We start from the raw sequence: 21,613 nt of genomic DNA, 5'->3' as shown, positions 1-21,613 counted from the left end.
AAAAGCATGCTATCAGAATGTTTCCCTTCAGAATTACAAAATGTTTGAGAACATCTGAAAATTTATCTTAGAGTGCAATTCATCTGAGGATTGCAGAACCAATACAAGGTTTTCATTTTTGTCTAAATACTACAACAGGGACTGCATACACATCTATTTATTGGCTGTAATCAGGCCAGCCTAAGGAGAAAGGAGCAGAAGAGATATTTCTGCAACTAGGTGCAGTATGCAGGAGGTGGACTAAGCACTAGAAATCTGGAGTAGTGGCACCTAAGCGTAGCACATCTCCAGATCTTTTTCATGTGTTCATGGGAAAAGTCTGCTCTTGCTGATTGATGTTCACAAGGGTACATGATGTTATAGCTCAGGTGTGTTTCAGTTCAACACTGTGTCCAGCATTTAGAAAACTTGAGTTGTTATACAAGCAGTGAAAATGGGAACTGTACAAAACAAAAATTTGCTTTTTGTATTTAAAGAAATAGTTCATTCTCTTAAAATAGTGCAAAGAACTGAATCTGATTTCTTAAACTTGGAAATTTGTAGGAACAGAACTGATTGGCAGACATGTCAACTGCCATTTGCGTGACAGGAAATCATCTAACTGATGGATAGTTGAACAGCGTTAGCAGCAAGATGTAAGGAAATGAAAATCTAGGGTTTATATTTGACAGCAGTCTAACTCACTATAATGCAACTATTGTGCCGTGTTTGCAGCAAAGTCAGAACTGCTTAAACAGGTGGAAATGATTTCAAAAGAAGTTTCAAACAAAGCATCAAGTCTAGGCTTAGAAACCAAACAGCAATTCAAACTCAAGAAGTTGAAAAATATTTAGTATTCCATGTAACACTTTCTGAGTTATTTTGTAGGATGACATTCATTATCTCTTACATTACCATAACAATCCAAAGCTCTTACATAGCACTTTTTACTTACATGTCTCAAAATGTTTTTTCAAAGGGAAGGGATTTACTATTCCTATCTTAGGGATGCAAAGCGGCATAAGGAAACTTGCCTAAAATTATTTTAAAAAAAAAAAAATCAAAGGAAGAAATTGGAAGCTGATGGAATTGGGAGCTGATTCCCAATTCTTCCTCTGATACTCAAAACATACGTATTTTAGGTTAACCACATCTACGAAATCCTGTATTAATCCAGCCATAAAATCCCAAGAAATCCAAGGTGTTTCACCGGCCATCTATTTCCCAAGACAAAGAACATTTATTGAAATTCTTTTTATTTGTGAAGTTCAAGTGTTTAAATCTCATATAAAAGCACACAATATAAAACCATTGTTATTGTCAGAGTTATACTTCAGCTTCTCTTTGAACTAATTCACATTGGATTCATTTCTGACTGAATTTGTCAGACTGTTACTGGAACCTTTAGTCTAATTTCCACACCAAATAATATATTTCATCCTAGAAAAAATTATTACCTTCTTTAAAATAGAAAAACAATCTAGTAAATTAAAAAGCTGTATAATATATATTGCTCATGGCTTGTAAATCATGCAAAAAGATGCAATAAAGTGCACAAAGATTCAAACCATCATTCTGCTGAAGCTGAAGGGAACATGGCTATTGATTTCAGCAGAGCAGGGCTTTTCACATATATATATTTATATGTATTTATATATTTGCATGTGTATACATACAAACATACAACCATGGGTATTCATAAAATTACATAAAGGGCAAATAGGATGGGATAGTGCCACGGTGCTCTGTTCCCAACTCAGGAAGCATGTAAACATATGTATTTGTTTATCAACAATTAACTCTATATGCACATCAACAGTTCATTGAAGCTGAAGCTAACTATATACCTAAGGACTAGATATGATACAGGACTTGATTATATACAAGTTAAACACATGGTGCCAGACTTCTGGTCTTCAAACTGGATATGAAAACTCAGAATTCATCACCTGATTAAGTGCCTCAGAGATGAAACCTCAATCTCTTGTTCATTCCTGAACAAGATTCCACGTGGGCATAAGCAGGATCTAGGAAACTATTTGCTTGTACCTGGAAATGCTGGGGCTGTTATGAAGCAAAAGCTTACGTGCCCCTAGGAGCACAGCAATCAGGGACATGACTGGGGAGTTCAGGTTTCTGAGGCTTTGAACAGGAAAGGACATGGATTCAAGTTTTAGATTTGCTATTCAGATCCGCTTACATCTTCTTTTTCTTTTCTTTAAATCTAAACCTAAATCCTTGTTGGGCTGGAGCTATAGGAAAACCAGCACCTTGCAGAACTGAAATTGCAGCTTAGGTTTTGTCCTAATAATTTATTCAAGCCTGAAGACTCTAAAAGACAGAGCAGTGTTAATTAGCTATGTTCAATTCTTGGCTGACTAAACTTGTATAAAGCTGGTAAGCGTTTCTTAGTAGTCAATTAATTATCTTTAAGGCTGTTGGAATTTTCTTTTTTTGCTGTTATTGTTTTAATATAAAACCTAGATTCCAAGTCATCAAACATAACTATTCTTATGACTAAAACTGAAATATATGAATGTATGGCAAAGGATAATCATATTGTCTTACTCTACAAGGGAAACATCTGCATGATTAGACATTTTAGAGTAGTATGTGTGCAGAGTAATTTGAAATCCCAGGGTATTATATAATGGCTAAGCCATATCAATGACAATTCTGATAAACTGACTTAAGTTGAGGAAAGATGGACTGACATTTCTTTACCACTCACAAAGCTTCACTAATGGAGGAGCTTAAACCACTTTTTTGCAGCAATGAGTTATATGTCAAAACCCTGAAAACCATTTAGCAATCTTTATGCTTATACAGAGTTCAAGTGGATACAGAAGATGATACTGTATTTCCACATGTGTGCTTGCATTAGGTAAAACTGTAAGCTTTTCTTAACCTTGCAAGCCCTTGAAGTGCGTGAAATACAAAGTGAACATCAACAGCCTATGTTTATAAGAGTAACTGCATCTCCTGCTCAGGTATATTTCTAGGAAATATAAGCATCAAAGTAAAATCACAGACAGCACAATACCTTTGGATGGATTTTTCATAAAAATTATTAATTATTACCTTTACTATTGACATTGTATTGTGCATAGAAATATTACTCACTTCTCAGTGTTGCCAGAATATGCTGGGCTTTGCCTGCTAACGAAGGAAAGGTGTTTCTCCTTTGAAATGTTGCAGTCTAAGTCCTAGATTTGTTCACCACCATCTTCTCTATCAGACCCCTTCAATTGTGAGGGCCCTTCTCCAAGAGCAGTCCCTTTCTTCAGCTATGGTCAGATGTATCCAAGTCTGCCGTTACTCACAGTACATACACACAGTCCTGTATTTTCCAGCTAAGCTTGCTGTACTCTAGTTTTTCTTCACTGGCTTCCTCTATCTCCAGTTTTCTTTCAGATCTTTATAATTTTGCCCTACAATATGATTCCTCCCTTTTTTCCACAATATGGATCATCTATTTAAAAAAATATTTTATGCTTTATTGCAGTGACGTTCTTACTCTTGTCTGCTTAGCGTTCAGAGACCATGGGAATGACAAGGAGGAATACACAGATCTAGGTATTTTTTTGTTTCCCCGGAATTCTTTCCTACCTTGATTTTACAGGCTCTGTATTAGATTTTTCTCTTCTTGGGTGCATGTCACTTATTCTTTCTCACTGACAGCCCTTTAAAATGTACCTGTTAGTTTTCAAGTTCCTAGAATCATATTCTGATAGACGTAAAAGTTTTCTCTCATTTGACAATCCAACTGTTACCCTGCTGTGGAATAAACCAGAATGAATAGGATAAATCCTTGGACAAAAGTCTTCTGTGAAGTCTTTCAAACCATTGAAGTGATTAACTGAATGGCCTACCTGCAGTACTAGCTGATCATAAAAATGACTTCTGACTTTAAAACCTTGAACATCATACTAGATTGGTCTTTGGTTTATTTAGGTTATTTGGTAATGGGATACTGTGATGTTTTGCTTTACAGACTGCATTTTCCTGTTTTCAGAGTTCACACTTCATTCGAAGTGGGATTATAATAGTTTTTACAAATCCTTCTCAAGCAAAACTCTGACTTCACTCCTGTGTGAAAACAGTTCTCAGGTTGAATGATTTACCCCAGACCTGTCCTTGTCACCTAAATAACAAATGATTTGCCTGACCTCTGATTAGAAATGCAAAGTGAACTTTGCTTTGTTGGCTAGAAAATTTGGACCAGGAATCCAATTTAGTATCAGGCTTTCCAGAGCAGTCTGAAATACTCTTTCTTCACAGCTGCCATATTCTTTAATTCAATTGACTCTCAAAATCATCTTAGGAAGGGCACTTGAACATTCTTTTTGGGGAAGAAGGCACTTAATATTCAGAAGAAGAAAAAGGTTTTCAATAGCTGCTTAGAAAGATCATCAGAGATGACTGTGGCCCACTGGCTCTGCACTCTCAGAGCCTGGACTGGAGACAACCTGGCCAACTTGGATTTCTGTTTCTCAAAAAACAGATGGAAATTTTTTTTAAAAATGGGGTTTTTTCATTTTGTAACAGTCACAGCATAGCCAAGTCTCCATTTATTAAGCAAATCCTATCTATTCCTTATTCAGACAAAATGCTCGTTGGCATAACAATAGCATTGTAAGTGTTGAGGTTACATGTGTGCTAAGTCCTTCAGTGTATACACACGCGTACTGAACTTTACACGAGAACACCGCCACTGATATGGGAGGCATTAATCACTTGCTTGAAGTCAGGCATATATATTTAAGAATCTGGAAGACTAAAAACTAACAGGTGCTCATTTCCAATGTCTGATCAACTATATTAAATAAGAAGCATAAATTTATATGGGGTTCCTGGAATGAAGCAAATTAATTACATATAATTAATTACATAATGAATCTGGAAATCATACACTCATTTGACTGCCACAAAATGTAACATAATGAAGTGGTGACAAATAATGGAGAACAGAAACAGATTTGGCACAGACATTTTAGGCTTCTTTCTATTTGACTGAACCTTTCATTTCTGTTAAAACTGTGGGAAAATATTCATTGCAGAGGAAGGCATGAGAACTGTTAAACATCGGATATTGGCTAATGTTCTGAGTTAGTCTGTTTGATGAAACTGGATTGTATTTACTAAACCAGTGTATTTATGATAATATTAATATTCAGATTTGGCAGATTGAAATGGTTTTAAAAACTGTTAATGGATGTTTTACCCATATAATTTGCAGCCTTTAAATAAGGCTGAAGAGGGAAAAAATCCATAGCTGTGAAATAGCTTCCTAAGAATGATTGCTATCAGGAACGACAGCGAAAAAAATCAGGCCGTCAGGAATTGCTATGCAACCAATATTCACCATAAAACCGGTAAGATTTTTAAACTCTCACTTTCCTGACCATTTTATTGTATAGTTACATTTTGATACAGAAAGCTAGGAAAAAAATCACTAAAAGTAATCTCAGACCAGAACTACATGGAGCGGGCCTCAGATAGCATGGGGAGAGTGTGCACAAAATATCAGAGGATATAACTCTCCCTTCCTTCCGAAGAGCTCAGATTAAAAGCAACCCAGCTGAAATTCATTTGTATAGCAAGCTGGATACTAGCAAAAATGCTGAAAGCCAATACAAAAAAATGACAAGTCCTTTATTTGTGGAAAGAAATATGGGAATTCATTACATGTTAAATTAAGCGTCATCTTCTCTGCCTTCTTCTTTTGGGAAATGCAGGGAAGACAGCTTCTAGACAGACATCCCCAAGTGATTTGAAAAAATGTGAGGCCATTTGAATATTTCCTTGAATATAGATGAGCAATATGCATAAACATCTAGGAAGACCAAATGCAATTGCTGAAGTGATGATTGTGTGGCAATGGAAAAGGGATTAAATGTTGCAGAAGATTACACATAGCCGAAGGAATGGACAATTGTGATATAGCACAATGAACTTTTGTTTAAGCAGCAAAGAAAAAGCTTGGATAAGTAGCAGAATCACTCCTTTAGATACAGCAAACAAATAATTTATAAATACCATAAAATGCATGTTCCTGAGGGAAAACTCTAGAAGCCTCAGTGTGCATGCATAGTCAAACATATATATACAGCTGTAATCAAACATGCACACATGCATACGTAGTTCAAAGATTTCTTTCTGACTATTCTGATATTGATGCCATATTTTTAGTCTAGGAAGGTATCCTTTATGCTGTGTCTGATTTAACTCCCACTGTACTGGCAATGTAGAATTGTTCATTGGACGTCAGTTGAGTTTGACAAAATAGAAGTGGCATAATAATTCTGTCTCTAATAACCGCAGTCCTTATTAAGGTACCTCTACTACCTGTCTCCCACCAGCATGTGCCTTCTCAGAAGAGGAACAGAAATTTTTATTCCAAATCCCAGGTAGTCTGAGTGCTTGTGGATTTGCTTATTAAGCAGTCTTTGCTGAGACCTTGAACAAGAGATGGACAATTTCTTACAGCCAGATATTAAAATACTTCTGAGTTACTGTCACTCAAACTATAAAGAACTATGCCTTTTTCTTGTATAAACCCTATTATAAAGAGAAAAAAATCTTTAAGATGGAAGTACTGGAGTGCAACGGTGCTACAGCTATTATATAGAAGGTAAAATCCTGGACCATTTAACAGCCAGAGGAGAAAAATTCCATTGACTGCAAAGTAGCCAGATTTCGTTCAGCCAAGAATAATTCTTGGCTGTAATACTACAGATTTTCAAAACTATGTTCCATATTCAGGTATAAGGTACTAGCAGTTTAATAAAATATAAATACAAAGTAGACCAATAAGTAAAATTCTCTGAACATTTTGCCTGAGTGAATTTACTGAATTCAAAATTTAATCAGAAATTAATTATTTCAGCACACTTTCTTCTGACCTTTTTTCAGGTCTGACGTCTGGACATAGAGTAAGTGGCTTTATTGACTCAAAAGGACATTCACCTTCACTAGGTATATAATTAGTACACTGACAGGAAAGACCAAGGCACTTTCCAAGGAAATGGAGAGAACCTTATCTGTGCAAGGGTTTCTGCAACAGTGATTTCATGCTGAAGGATTTTGTTGAATGGAAGAAATGACAATTTTTGCAACATTCTCATTTCATTTGCAACAAGAACTGGGTAATAGCTAGAAAGAAAGTTAGAAAATTATCTTGTTTGTGACAGAAAGGGTTTTCCAAATCACAATAAAATGCTGTAATGTTTATTTGAAGTTATTTCCTCGGAAACTCTCAACTACATATTCTGATCAATACTGTAAAGAGTATTAACAGCCTAAGTAGCAGCATAATACTATACCAGTCCATTGCTATCATAAATGACCAGCTGAACTTCATACACCACACATAGGCTGTTCTTCAAATCACTGTCAGCTTTAGTTCAATGGTTTTCCTTAACATTCAAGTCAGCTCCACATTTTCAAAACAGCATTTAGATTCAATAGTGTCAATGCAATGGTGGTTCACATACATATAGAGTAGGTAACAAGAAAATAAACGCTCACTGAACTGCGAAAGCAGCTCAACAAAAGTTAATAATCCAAAAACACTCACAGAGAGAAAGCAGAGACAGCAGAATGCAAAAAGTAACTGTTTGCAAGCCTGATTCACACTGTGCAATGATTACTTTGTCAGCAGAGGGAGAGCGGAAGGGGACATTCAGCCAGAATAAACTAGGGGCACTCAAACATGCCAAACTCTACCACCAGCTCCACTTGCGCTCTAGGTGCGTGACCTTTACACATCCACTTTAAACATGACAAAGACGTAAAATTGATGAGGATGCCAGAGGCAAGATACCATTTTATAGTTCATCAAATAAGACAGTCAAAAGGCTCATCTATACTATTTATCACACAAAGACATACTAAGCTTCCCAAAGGATGTAGTTTTTGGAATCATAGATCGCTCTGATTCCAGAATTGAAACTCAAGGAAGCCTTCCATTGCAGGTCTGCGGTGGTAAATAGGAAGGGAGAGCTGTGTAGCTTACCAGGTTATTTTATGCAATGGATAATTACAAGTCCTAGGTCATAATTTTGCCCATGGTTATTAAAAAACGAATAACCAAGAAGGATTCTCTCCACCTTACATTGCAAGTATCTATGGCAAGTGTTGTTTGTTATTTCACCCCGAGTGAATGAATCCCAACATGGTCCACATATGCAGTCAGTTCCTGCTTTTCAAAAATAAAATAACATGCCTGAAGTAACAAGGAAAACAGTAAAGCAAGATCTGATCAGGGCTCTGTGGAAGACAGATATCAGTATGGGAATTCTGGCTGCTTGGGATAATTTCCGCTCTCTTGGTTTGTTATTTGAATTAGATCCTAGCTGCCTTTAAAGGTAGTTTAACACTAGTGGTTCCCAGCCAGTGTCAAAATTCATTCTCTTTCCTGCTATATAGGTGGCAACGTCCTATAAAATACCTGTTGAGACGAGAAATGCCAGCGTGGGAAAATACTTGCACAAACATTTTGTAGCTGGACTCTGATTTTAATACCTGGCCTTTCAGTCATCCTACTGGCCTTGATTTGCACAAGCTGATAAAAATTGAGAGTTGAATTTTTCTGGTAATACAAACCCAAACTGACTGAAATTTTGTATTCCATATCAAAGCAAACTCTGGAATTCCTGTCCTTTGAGGATTAATTCTTCCCTGACTGTACATCACAGGGCTATTTTGGGGCATAATTAATATCTGTGAGATGGTTTAATAGGATGCTGACTGATGCCTGAAATACCAATAATCAAATTAAATTAACTGAAATAAATTCTGCCACCAGAAAAGACAATTAAAATTAAAACTGAATTAATGATATATTTAAATGAAAAGATAGCATACAGTTATAAGAGATACTCTACCTCATTTTGAGGCAATTTGTGGATTAAAAAAAAATTGCTGTTGTAGCTTTGTCTGCAGAATTAATTTTCCCACTGATTTAAAAATAAAGTAATTTTAGATTAGACTGTCTCCAAAATGAAAACACAGTGAAAACTGAGCCAATGTTCTCCTGGGCAGCTATAAATCAGGCTTCTACAAAGGTTTGAATTGCCAAAGATAGCACATAGCAGCTTCTTCACCCAGCCAAGTAATTCAGCATAAACCCAGCTGAACTACATAAGTATTTGGCAAAGACTCACAGGTGTCTTCTCTGGAAAAGGTGCTTGAGGGTGGACACTTCATTAAAATGCTACTTTTCTTGCCCAGTGTAACACTAATTCTAATTCACCAGGGGCAGAACTCATTTTCCATAGCTGTGGAAGCTATTTATTTTATTTTTTAGGTTAATCCAACTCTGCGATGAAGTAGCAATGGAAAAATCCCTTTCCCTTTAGGAGGGGAAACTTTACTTATACAGCATAAGGGAATATAGCTTTAATATTGGATACACAAAACAAGCACTTTTGGTTTCTCATTTATTCAGCAGGATATTACTGCTATGGAGCATCAGTAGCTGCTCTTCAAAGAGACTTTTAGGGAAACACCTAACAATGCAGAGAATGCATTACTTAAAAGATCTTTCTTGTATCAAGTCAGGATAAAAAAGTGTCACCTGCTGCAGCAGAAGGGATCACATCTCTGGATATTTCTGTGAGTTATGCTCTGAGGGTGAAAAATCACTGAAGTGAGGAGAACCAGTGCAAAACATACACAATACCACTTAAATCTTACTTAAAACCTAATTTCACCCTCAGTGACTACATTGCCTCAAAAAAAGTATAGTAATGCATGCCATTCACCTAGTCTCTCATTAAATGCACTTTCAAAGACCAAGTGTATGGCATACTATGCTTGACTGTGTGTCTTTTATGACCCAAAAGAAACCTAGACACTGTTTCTCAGAGTACAAGACACCTGGATATTCCTCTTCATGTCATGCTGATGTCTTTTTTCAAGCTTAGCTTTGACAGATATTTGATGTTATTTTAATGCAATAGGAGGAAAAGATAAATCAGAAAATGATTATACGACTGAAGAACTTAAATGACCAACAGTATTGCTAAATTTAGAGTTATCCACCAATCTTATAAAGGTCTATTAGATTATCTGCATTAAAATTATTTAATGGGTTAAAAATATTGTAATGCAAAACCTTGAAAAGATTTATTTCCCTGCCTTGTGAAAGGAATGAATAGTGAATGGTGTGTTTATATATTGGCTTCTGTAGACTTTCAGCTAACTGATTATTTCAAAACATATTCAGTTTAAAATAAATCTGCACGAGGATTCTTTCATACATGGATATCTAAGAAAAACATTATGTTGTGGAACATCATGAAAAATTTAATGGAATTCAAAATTTGAAGAGCCGACAAAAAAAAATTTGACCAGAAAATATTATTCCACAAACAAAAACATTACAATCAATCTGATTGACCTATTTTTGTTTGTATTATCTTGAGGAGGACCACTTATTACTCACATGCTGAAATTCATTCCCTTCAACCTTAACTCAACTTTAGCGTTGTTAAAACCCGCCCCCCCCCCCCCCAAATCTGTGAAAAACTGTTAAAAAATTAAATTTCAACTAAATTTGTTACATGCTATTAAAAATTGTTTCTAAAACTAGCCCTCTACCAGCCTGGTTCCTACTGAGACAGCAAAATAGGATAACGGCCGTGTAAGAATTTAGTCACCACCTACTTAATTAGAAAGTATAGCTCTCTCTATGTGTTATAATAGTTGTACTGCCTAGATGGCATTATAGTCTTCCAGCTTTCCATGACATAAATGCCTGAATGTGACTGTCACCAATTATACCCTGATGTTGAATATTTATCCCTTTTTGGCTTGCACACAAGACAACTTTTTGCTACTAACAGCTCTAGGCTCTCCGAATTCTATATTTGAAGTAAATTCACTATTCCACCAACCAAAACAAAAGTATGCTTAAGCTTTGAATCACTGAGACTGCTGTCTCAATTTCATGTAAATAATGCAACTGTACCTGGAAGCTGTCCATATAATTTCAAGCTTTTAAAGCTTATGAAATGTACCATACCAATCTGTCACAGTTTTATTTAGAGTCATGAAATACATTGCTGAAGTTTTGCTTTTGCTGTCTTGGCAAATCGTTTAAATTACTCTCCATTCCAATCAAGCATTTCAAATGACATCACAGAAACTTCCTGCATACATAAATTTTGCCAAGTGCCAATCAATGGTGAAGCAAAACCTCTTCAATACTGTTTGAAAAAGATATACACTCCAATGAGTATTGATGTGGATCTGGGATCTCATATATTCAGCTGAAATGTAAGAGTATGCAGATGATACTTTAGTCTTAAAAAAATCTATCTACTTTCGCATGTGCAAACTCTACTGTCAGCCTATTCTATGATAACGTGGAGCAAGCTTTCTCACTCTTAAGAAACAGTTTGCATAACAGTGGTACTGTTTCTTTGGTTACCAGAAATTGTAAAATTTTAATTATTCTGAATCTGCAGGGAAAAAAGAACGTATTCCAATATGTAATAAGTACTGAAGAATCAGGCTTGACTGGAGAGAAGGTACATTTTTATTATTTATAAGAGCAAGCATCTCAGACTAGACCTGCTCAGAGATCCTGAAATATCTGGTCTTTTTAGCCCTAATTGCAAAGGTTTAACAAAGACTTTAGAATCATGCACAAACTGAGAGACAAGAATATTCAACTATGTCTACTCATGAAGAATACAACGAAGAGATCAGCGCACGCAAAAATGCCAGATGTTTCAGCGAACTCTCAGAGAGTATGATTAACATTGGAAAAAAACAAAGAAAAAAAGGTGACGAAAATGACCTCTCCCTCTATCCAACAATAAATCAATATCAGATGATGAAAGGAGAAGGGTTTTAAGGCTTTTAGGACTTTTAGGACTTCTGTCTGACTTCTTTGGAGGTAGTTGGTGACCAGCGCTTTTCAGGACAGGCTGCCACAAACTGGAAGAGAGCTGGACCCTTCTAGATCTGGATTAATCATTATTTATAGATATTGCTCTGATTCAAGACATCTTTGGGTGCTGTGTCCACCTTCTGCTGGTGTTCTGCCAGAATGAGGTTTGTCATCATAAGGTATTTAGATGGAGTAATCAAGAGCAGGCTGTAGATTATACATGTACTCCAAACGCCTAAAGGTTGCATTGACACCAGGATTTGTAAGTCAGAAAGCTTTCCAGTTTTTTGTTTCCATCTCAGCTGGTACATAATCTACTCAGGAGCCACATTTCAAACAGCATTAGTTGCAAACCAAAACTTCAGCTAAGCGAGTTATATATTGCTAGAACAATAACCTAGTGATCTCTTCAACATCATCAATAATGTAGCAGAGAAAACAGAAAGGTCAGCTGCATTCAAATTATTTACTGAAATAAGTAGACAACAGTCTGCATTATTAATTATGAAAGCTGTATATTTTTTAAAAGTGCTTTTATGAAGCTATTTGTCACACATTTTTTTTTAACTAGAAAAAATGATTTTGCAAATAGGGCAGTTTCCATTTACTAGTTTAGATTTTTATTGTCCAAGAGAGAATTGTTTGGTTCACCATTATATTTCTATTCTACTTACTCAGTATCTCATTAATATATATAAGCTAATATTTAAGATACGATATTTTATTTTGAAAGAAGAAAGAAAAAGGTATTTTTCTATACTGACACTATAACAAAATTAACAAATAGCTTTATAGCAACAATTTTTGCTGTATTGAAGTTTTCTGGTGGTAGATTGAAAACGTACATTCAATCCCAGTCAATTTTAATTCTCTCTACCTAATTCCTTTGTCATATCCTTCTGTCACAGAAACTTCCATCAAATTGTTCTTTTTCATGCATGTCTACTTTGGCATTTCCAAAAATCAAAACATTCACTTTAAACAATTTAAAAGACAATATTAATGTTCATGCAAGGAAGGAAACATGCATTTTCAGAATGTCTGAATGATATTAAATGTTCAGCCTGGGTTTCACTTATTTGGCAGTGATGGGTCAATCTGTAGAATCAACCTACCATAAAAATAAAGGTTTCTATTTGCTTCCTGCTCAGCTGTACTGGAAATTATATAAACATGACAGTTTTTCTATTAAAATTCCTTGAACTGAGAAATAGATTGCTAGCATCCACTGGGGGAAAAAAAAAAAAAAAAAAAAAAGGAAAGAAAGAAAAAAAAGAAAATACAACCTTCCCAAATTCTAGAATAAAATAGGATTAAGACTTCTATTTGAGCTGGTGGTATGATGGCTGAGGAATGCATTTAGGTTAGTCATAAAGACATGAGATGCTAATTTATGAAGTTGAACTTTCTGGCATTTTGTGGCAAAATGTATAATTCTATTTTAGTTGTGATTACTTTAAGATATTTTATTCATCTATCCCATCTAATAGAATATAATATCTGCTAATTTCAAATTACACAGTTGCAGGCTGCTAGCATACAGCTGCAGGGTGGCGAGTTTGAGTCTAGCCTTTCTACCAAGACACTAAAGTTTTACTCAAGTACTTCTGCAAAAATTATGCACAGTTTAAATTTCAAGCATGTGTACAATCTGTTTAGTTTTAATGACATTGCTCACTAACTTGAGTTTTTAGAGCGAACTCTTAAGTGTTTCCAGGATTGGGCTGACATATGGATTTTCCATAACTACACTTGCATACCCCTACTGCAAGTAAGGTAGTCGGGAATTTTACAGAAGCATAATCTAAAGAAAATGAGATTGCTCTTTTTTGAGACCTAATATGGATTGTGTAATCTACTAATTTTGCCTAAGGGAAGAAGACTTTACTCTTAACCTATGGGATACATTTGGAAAACTAGACTTTCACAGAAAAAAATAATATTTACTATTAAAATGAACCTATTTTACACCAGAATTACGGGATACAACAACTATGCCTGTTTTGCAATCAGTTTTCAAGCATAAATTTAAATTCAAAACTTGTCTACTTGGTCTACATCAGCATTCTGCCAAGATAGCCGTGTTGTGTGAAATTATACTGTTAGCCAGCAGTTCCCTGAAGCTAAAACAGTTATACCCTTTGGGCCAATATAGGTTATTCCATTTGAGAAAATCATTTAAACTATACTGGCAAAGGAACACTGCATCTCTCACACAGAAAGGCTGCCAATATATTCTACAAGTATAAGTATACCAGAAAAGCCTTTTAAAGTGTAAACAAGCCTGTCATTAAATCTACCTTCTACCTTAAGTAAATCTCTCCATAGGGAAATCTTGTTACCCTCCTTTACAAAATTCCCTTGCTCTGCTTCAAGACATGATCCTCCATCAGTCTAAGGAGCTCATGAAGTTGGCTTAGTTGATTTAATCCTAAATTGAAAACTTCTCTGATTATTACTAACCAAGTCCCTTAATTCCCAAACCATGGCAAGGAGATACTCTGTTCAAGAATGTAACTTTTGAATGTTCTCTCTGTGGCCTTTTTCCTGATCCAGATATTGTAAAGCTCTAGCCATATATATTTTCAGAGAGTCTCTCAAAGAACCAGTCATGTCCTATTTCTCTAAACTCTTGTTCTGACTTCTTTCTGAATATAATCTTGACTTTTTCAACCTGCATTGTTGTGTGACCACAGGTAATGGGGCATTTTAAGGGCGTCTTCATTGTAGCTACATTTTTATTTCTTTAGGTGAAATGTGAAGATGCATTTCCTGGGTCACCATTTCTTGCCAGTTCAAATTCTCAAACAGTAAGATGAAAGTATCCTTCTATTTTGTCATGATTCAGCTGAAATCAATGTCAAGGCTCGCACCGACCTTTTAGCTAGAATGTACCAATAGGTCATTCACATTTCATTTACAATATTTCAATGGTGGAGATGTGATCTACATTTACTAAGTCTGAATGTAGTACTATTTATGGTAACAATACATATAATACCAAGATTGAGACATTTCATAAGCAACAGTGTTCAATGAGGATATTATTACTAACGCAGAAAAACTAGGTGCAACTGGACACAGTAACCTCTGCAACAAGATCAAATAACCAGGAATGTTTGTTGTGTTTACCCGCTAGAAGTGTGTCTAGGTGTAAGATATGCCAAGATAAAAGGCACATTTTCCCCAGCCTTTGATCATTAACATGACATACAGAGTGTAAGGTTATTAGTTTATGAACTAGTATGAGTTTATAAACTTGCATGTGAGAAGAGGGAATCCATAATGTTTCAATGGTTTGGGTTTGGGGTTTTTTTTTGTTCTGTTTTCTCCGAGATAGCCCCTAGTAATAGCATAGAACAGCTATCATAACTGATGATCATAACTGAGTTTATCTTATCAGGTTTTGCTGCTCTCTACTTAATGCTGATTTTCCATTCTTCAAAAAGATTGCCTGAAACATTTCCACCCAACTCTCCCAACAGCATAGCAACAATCCATAATAAATTCCACCATTCCTAAACTGAAAGCAACTAAAAAGACTATTTCTGGCTATATCTTGTAATTCAGGCATTTCCTACATGATTTATTTTAACCTTTTTAATCTTTTCCTTGTTATCTGACATGTAGAAAATGTCCTGTCTGACTCACATCCTAACAAAAAAAAATTTAGACAGCAGTTAGCTCCTCATTATCACATCCCCACACCACTAGCATGATCATGTCACACTTAATTAAAATGTTATGGCTATGCTTGCTCACAGGTATCTGCAAAATGCACCCTCTGGTTTCTCTAAGCATAATACAAGGTCATGGATACTTGCAGCTTTTCTCATGATTGTCTGCCAGGAAAACATCATTCTTTGCTTGTGCTGTCAACCATCTTTACAGCAACTAAGTAGCCTGTAATAAACTTTGACTTCTGCTAAAGAGTAAACCAGCAATGAGTAAACTCTGCTATAAATATCCTGTTTTCAAGCCAGCTTTCTAGGAATAAAACCATGGTAAAAGTGATGCAGTATATTACATATTATAATTAGAACTGTTTTTTAATCTCTTGACTCTAAACAACAGGCATTTGATCCTGCAAACCCTGACTGTCTGGCATCTGAGCCTGCAAAATCTCTTTTGCAAACATTGAGCCACAGAATAATATTGTTCATCTTAGTAACTGCTCACTAATAGAGAGCAAAATCTTCAGAACAACTTCATCTCTGGCATAGATGCCCTGAAACACTTATGAGTAAAACATAGTAACAACCAAAATTATCTTGCTGTATGAATACTAAGAAATATACTTGAAAACATTTGAGGCTTCAGAAAGCTCTCAGAGGAAGCAACACACATTCAAGAAGGACTGCAAACAAGACAAAATGCAATGAATTATTTCTACATCTGTCCTGAATTGCTTAGGGACAGGCATCAGAGTTCATAAGTAAAGAGATGGTTAAGTACAATTGTCTGAAACAAAATAAGAAATAGACACTTGTTTTCTGGTGCACCTCTGTATGCCTGACAGAAAGCTGCCTAAGCATCATTAGCACTATTCTTTCTTAACACATTAGTTAAATCTCTTAATCACAATCAGACTCTATTCTCGGCCCATTAATGCTACCTTACAGCTGACTTTACTGCTGGGAACTTAGTTGAGGACTGCTGGCCGAGTTTTGTTTCAATTTGCCTTTATGTAGAGTTTTGATTCGATTTGGCTTTAGAAAAGAGTACCACTTTCTTCTGCAGGTCTCTCAGTGTTACAAAGACAGCATTACTAACTGTCTCTCTTCATTCCAATCTTACCTTGAGTTGCTTGGATTTTGTAAGGCATCCTCTTTTTAGCAGGTGAACCCCAATGAAACTATTTTATAGATAAAGTCTAAGGAACAGAACTGTCTAACAAACTATGCATCCCCATCACATCAAGGCCATGTACATCTTGGATTTGACTTCTTGTTCTTTATGTTTTTCTTTTATCTTACCAGCTTATCTGGAACCTTCTGTCTGTCTCTCTTTTTTATCTTACTGCTTCATCTTTCCCTGAGTGTGTTCCACTATCTTAATAGACCTCCTGGTACCTAATGTTTTATAACTTTTAGAAGATTTTTACTTACCAGTTTTATGTATTATCATGAATATATTTTACTCTATAGGTATTTATTTGTGAGACAGCCTGTAAAACCCTTAGTTCTCATCCATTTACAGCAACTACTTTTCAAGAAGTATATTTTAAATATTCTACTTCAATAGACTTCCTGGCCTGAGCATTAAAATCAGTCCATTTACATTCACTGGCTAAGCATTTCAGAAATAAATGCATGATATTAGCTGTCTTCATGCCAAATGTTTATAAGAGACACCTTGATTATTGTGACTTTTCTGAGCAGTAGTTGAAAATATGATGCCTCCCCAGAATATCCATGTAAAAGGCTAAAAGACCCAACCATTTAAAAAGTCACTGATGACTGGAAAATATTTGCTGGTACTTGATTTTGCTACAAATTCTGAGTGATAATTATAGTTGATAGTTTATTCTCTCTCTCTAATCACTCAGTCTATTATTTACAATGAGGATTTAGCAGAGTTGGTCAGAAAAATGAGGGAAAACAGAAGGATTTGAGTGGACAGTTAAATATAAATGAGAAAGAAATGTTTTAATCCAAGTTGTCATTTCAATTTCTTGGCCAAAACCTGAATCAAAACATTTCAATGATCTTGAAAAGGCATTATAAGACTTCACAGAGGTTTCTGCGCCTCTGACTACTTCTCCCATGATGCACGTACCCCTGTCTTTAGGTGAAATGACACAATATAGTATGAAACTTCTATAGCTGAGGTTTGTCATGAAAGAGAAATTCTGACTAAAGTACTCATTTCACTAAAGAAATACAAATCACTTGAATTATAGCTCCTACCAGGCAAGGGAATAACATTTCTGTCCAATTCTCCAATGAAGAATTGAAAATTTTCACAGAAAACAAACAATACTTAGAAACATTTTGGCAGATGTTTTTCCTAAATATAAATGTATGATCTACGTCATTCACTATCTTAGTTTCTGGGTATAGAGCAGTTCTATAACACCATTGATATGTTTTGGCTTGCAATATTCACATTGTCAGCATCCCCCTTCATCAAACCTCTTCCCAAATAAAAATTTTCCTGTCCCCCAGTATTTAAAAAAAACCCAAAACATTAATGAAAAGCCACTAAAATAAAAATCAAAAAATCCAAATACTCACTGAATATAGACTTTCTTACACATAGGGAAGCATGTGATAAAATTCAAAACTTACTGAAAATTAGATATACATATTCTCTCTTTATCATATTCCTATTATGTCTAATATCAGTAACATGAAAAGGAGTGAGTCTGCAAACTGCATGAGCCTTATTTCATGCACTTCGAATTAACTGCAGCACATATAACACTACTCTGCTACAAAATAGTTCTAAGGTTATCAGCATTGATCTTGCCTGAGATTTTCTTGTAAGGAATTACTTGTCATTCTCTCTACAGATTTTGAAAATGAAGCTCATTCAGTCTGTGAATATATCTCTGTACATGTTAATGTTAGGTACCAATTATTTGTACAGCTTCCTTTTAATCAGAACAGCTTTTATTCCCCCATGACATATCATACTAATCTACTCTCAAATTACCAAAACATTCAAAGGGCAATAGTTCACCCTTAGTGTAGGAAGCAGATTTTCCAGCTTATAAAGTTATACTGATAAATCAATCATGCTCTGTATCATGCAGTCTGCCCCCCTGCCCCAGCCCAAGATTGTATGTTATAATAATGCCGGGGGCCATTGGACTCGATGTGATTTTTTTGGATGAAATTGTATCCTATTCAAACTGTATCAGCACCAATGCCTGTGTCCTGTGCAAAAGACCTTTTGTTGTGAGCTTATTTAATATGTTTTATGCTCACTGAAAAATTATGTATTTGTATATTAGAAGAATCGTGTATTTGGGAGAATCATGTTCAAGAAAAGGCAGGTCATTTCCCCTTCCAAAAAAAAAAAAAGAGAAGTGTTTTCAATATAAGTCATACCAGAACTTAGTAATTTACAAGTTTCATTTTCATAATGCTAATAGTAACCAGTACTTCATATGTTAATTGTTCTAAAATGCTGAATGAATAATTTTCAGCTAGCCTAGCATAACAAAAATCACAAAAATTTTTATTGCTAACAATTTTAAAATGGGAACGGTTAGTAGAATATAGGTTATAAAGTGTATTTCATTGATATATTGGGACTATAAATAGTTGCATTATAACCCCCTTTTGTAACTTTTCAAAATATTCACTTCGGCAAACTTATCTAGAAAATTGTGTAAATAATGCAAAATCTATTTTAACATTTTGGAATTCTAATTATCTTAGAGAGTGTCACTACACAAGCCACTGGAGTTTGGAGCTGGGAGTACTGTTATTCGTACTGACAGCTGTCACCACTTCTTTCCACTTAGGTGAGTCTAATGAGCCAGCCATCATGACAGACTGCTATTTGTTTCAGAGGTAGGACTTTATATCAGGAGAAAGCAAGTTACTTGTGGGCAAATTTATAATCTGACACTCATACAAGCAACTAAACCAGCAAAACTGAAGTAAATACTGAAATCTTCTCTAGCTAATGACAACAACATTCTCTGGCACTTTGATAACCAAAGAAATGATGCATCTACAGTCCAAATCATCCTCAACCCAGCTCTTCTACATAAGAGACACCACAGATTGCTTTTGTTGTATCCCATGCTGAGCAGTAAACCCCCAAGGCTCTTTTTTCCCCACACCTGCCCCCATAGACAGTGAAGGTTGTATCACAGTAGGCCGTCTCCATTATATAGTGAAGGTTTTGAGAAACTGTAATGCCAAAATGAGAATAAACATCAAACAGAATTATGGAAACATCAAAGATGCTTTTGAACAAACTATAGTAGATATCTAACAGTTTCTATTACTTTTTGTATAAGTAATAGGCATATTACATTGTAAACACTAAAATAATCCATGAAAAGATTAAATAAAACCATGTTACATTAATATAGAATGAACATATTTAAAAAATATGGGCCATCCATCGACTGTTTAGAGATTAGATTATTTGCAAGATGTCAGAATAAATTTATGAGGGACCTCTGTATTTTTAGCTCACTATTTTTCTCACCATTTCCTAAATATTTTCAATGTGTAACTTCTTGGAAAAGAATTTTCTTCATTTCTCAGTCATGCATCTTTCTTAAACTCTTAAATAGATCTTTTTCAGTTTCTCCTTCTTAAATTCCAAATTCCATTCACTTACAAAACAAAGATGCTGTGATTTTTTGGGGGTCTCACCTCTACACATTATTCACCAACACTGCACAAAGAAACAGTTGTTCTTTTGACATTGCATCTCAATAAATAGATTAAATGAGCTGTGAATATCAGCATTTAACCAATAAAAAGAGATCTTTATTTATTTAAAATGTATCAGATCTGCTTCATCTAAAAGGCTAATTGAAAAGGCTCTTCAGGTCAGCTGTGATATTAGAAGACAACTGAATCACATTTAATGCTACTTAAGGGATGTGAACAGGCTAGAAGAAAAATTAAACCATGGCCATTAAAATTTAATTTGACTTAGTGAAGCCATTAACATTTTGGTTTTATGCAGCGGCAAGCATTCTAAAAATATTTCCATATAATTCAGAAACCCGGAATTGTCAAATGGCTGACCCTTATGTACCAAAAATGATTGGAAGTGACCTTAAAGGGCAAATCAGAAAAAAAGCAAAAGGAGAAAAATTATTTGAATACCATGATAAGCTGTCATTCTGTTCTTTCTTCATATATATTGAGAGTCTTTGTATATATGCGTATTGTTACTGTACACAGACACACACGTATACTTACATAAAAACCTCACAGCAAGTTTCTCTCCAACTCACTTGTATTTTATTGTTGCTGCTTTTAAAGTTTTGCATCTTATCACATCTATCAGCAGGATCCTCTGTAAGAGGGTCTTTCTGCCTCTGATAATGGCCAAATTGATCTATGTAGTTATCAGCCTAAGCTCAACTGAAAACTTTCATATGCTATTTTAGAATAACTTACAGGAAAAGGCAATGTATTTACAATTTGTAGTCAAAACCAGTTAAAGTCCTGTAAATTTTAGTCTTGTTATTGCACTCAAAATAGTTGCATCTTCACTACAAATTCTTGCATTTTTCTACTAATTGCACACTTTGGTTTTCATTTTAAGATTGTTCATTTGACATCCAAATCTGATATTCAAAACACTACTTTTATATGAACCTTATCTTACTCCTAGTAGTGTACTTGTGATGTGTTGCTTTACCTCTAAAAGTTTGCCTTTGCAATTTGAAAATGCTACTGCCAATATTCCTTAGACTGTGTAACAACAAATACTGTAAATAGCACAAAGCAGTCATCAATGTAGTAATTTTAAAGCTTTTAGCCAGTTTCATATAGAAACTTTGTCTAGAATTAAAATGGTAATGAATCTGATCACCTGTCAGTATGTCAGTAAAATTTCAGTTTGACTGCCTGACAAGGAAATACATTACCCCTAGTTTTGGCTTTCATCTTATTTTTTCTAATTCAGTTTAAAAAAAAAATTTAAATGCTAATACAGAAGGGTTTGATGTAATATCCCTAAAATAATATAATCTGAGGTTCCATATCTTGCTGTATGCATATTGTTTGCATTGCTCTGGCTTACTTA

General features: G+C 35.1%; 1 protein-coding gene across 1 annotated transcript in view; it reads right to left on the bottom strand.

Annotated features, from left to right (window-relative positions):
- DNTT (DNA nucleotidylexotransferase) overlaps positions 1-21,613 on the bottom strand; it is a 92,894-nt gene that overhangs the window by 36,386 nt on the left and 34,895 nt on the right. The gene's annotated exons all lie outside the window — the stretch shown is intronic.

This window comes from Gavia stellata, chromosome 9 (genome assembly GCF_030936135.1).
Source record: "Gavia stellata isolate bGavSte3 chromosome 9, bGavSte3.hap2, whole genome shotgun sequence".
NCBI classification, from domain to species: domain Eukaryota; kingdom Metazoa; phylum Chordata; class Aves; order Gaviiformes; family Gaviidae; genus Gavia; species Gavia stellata.
This window is presented reverse-complemented; position numbering and strand designations above follow the sequence as displayed.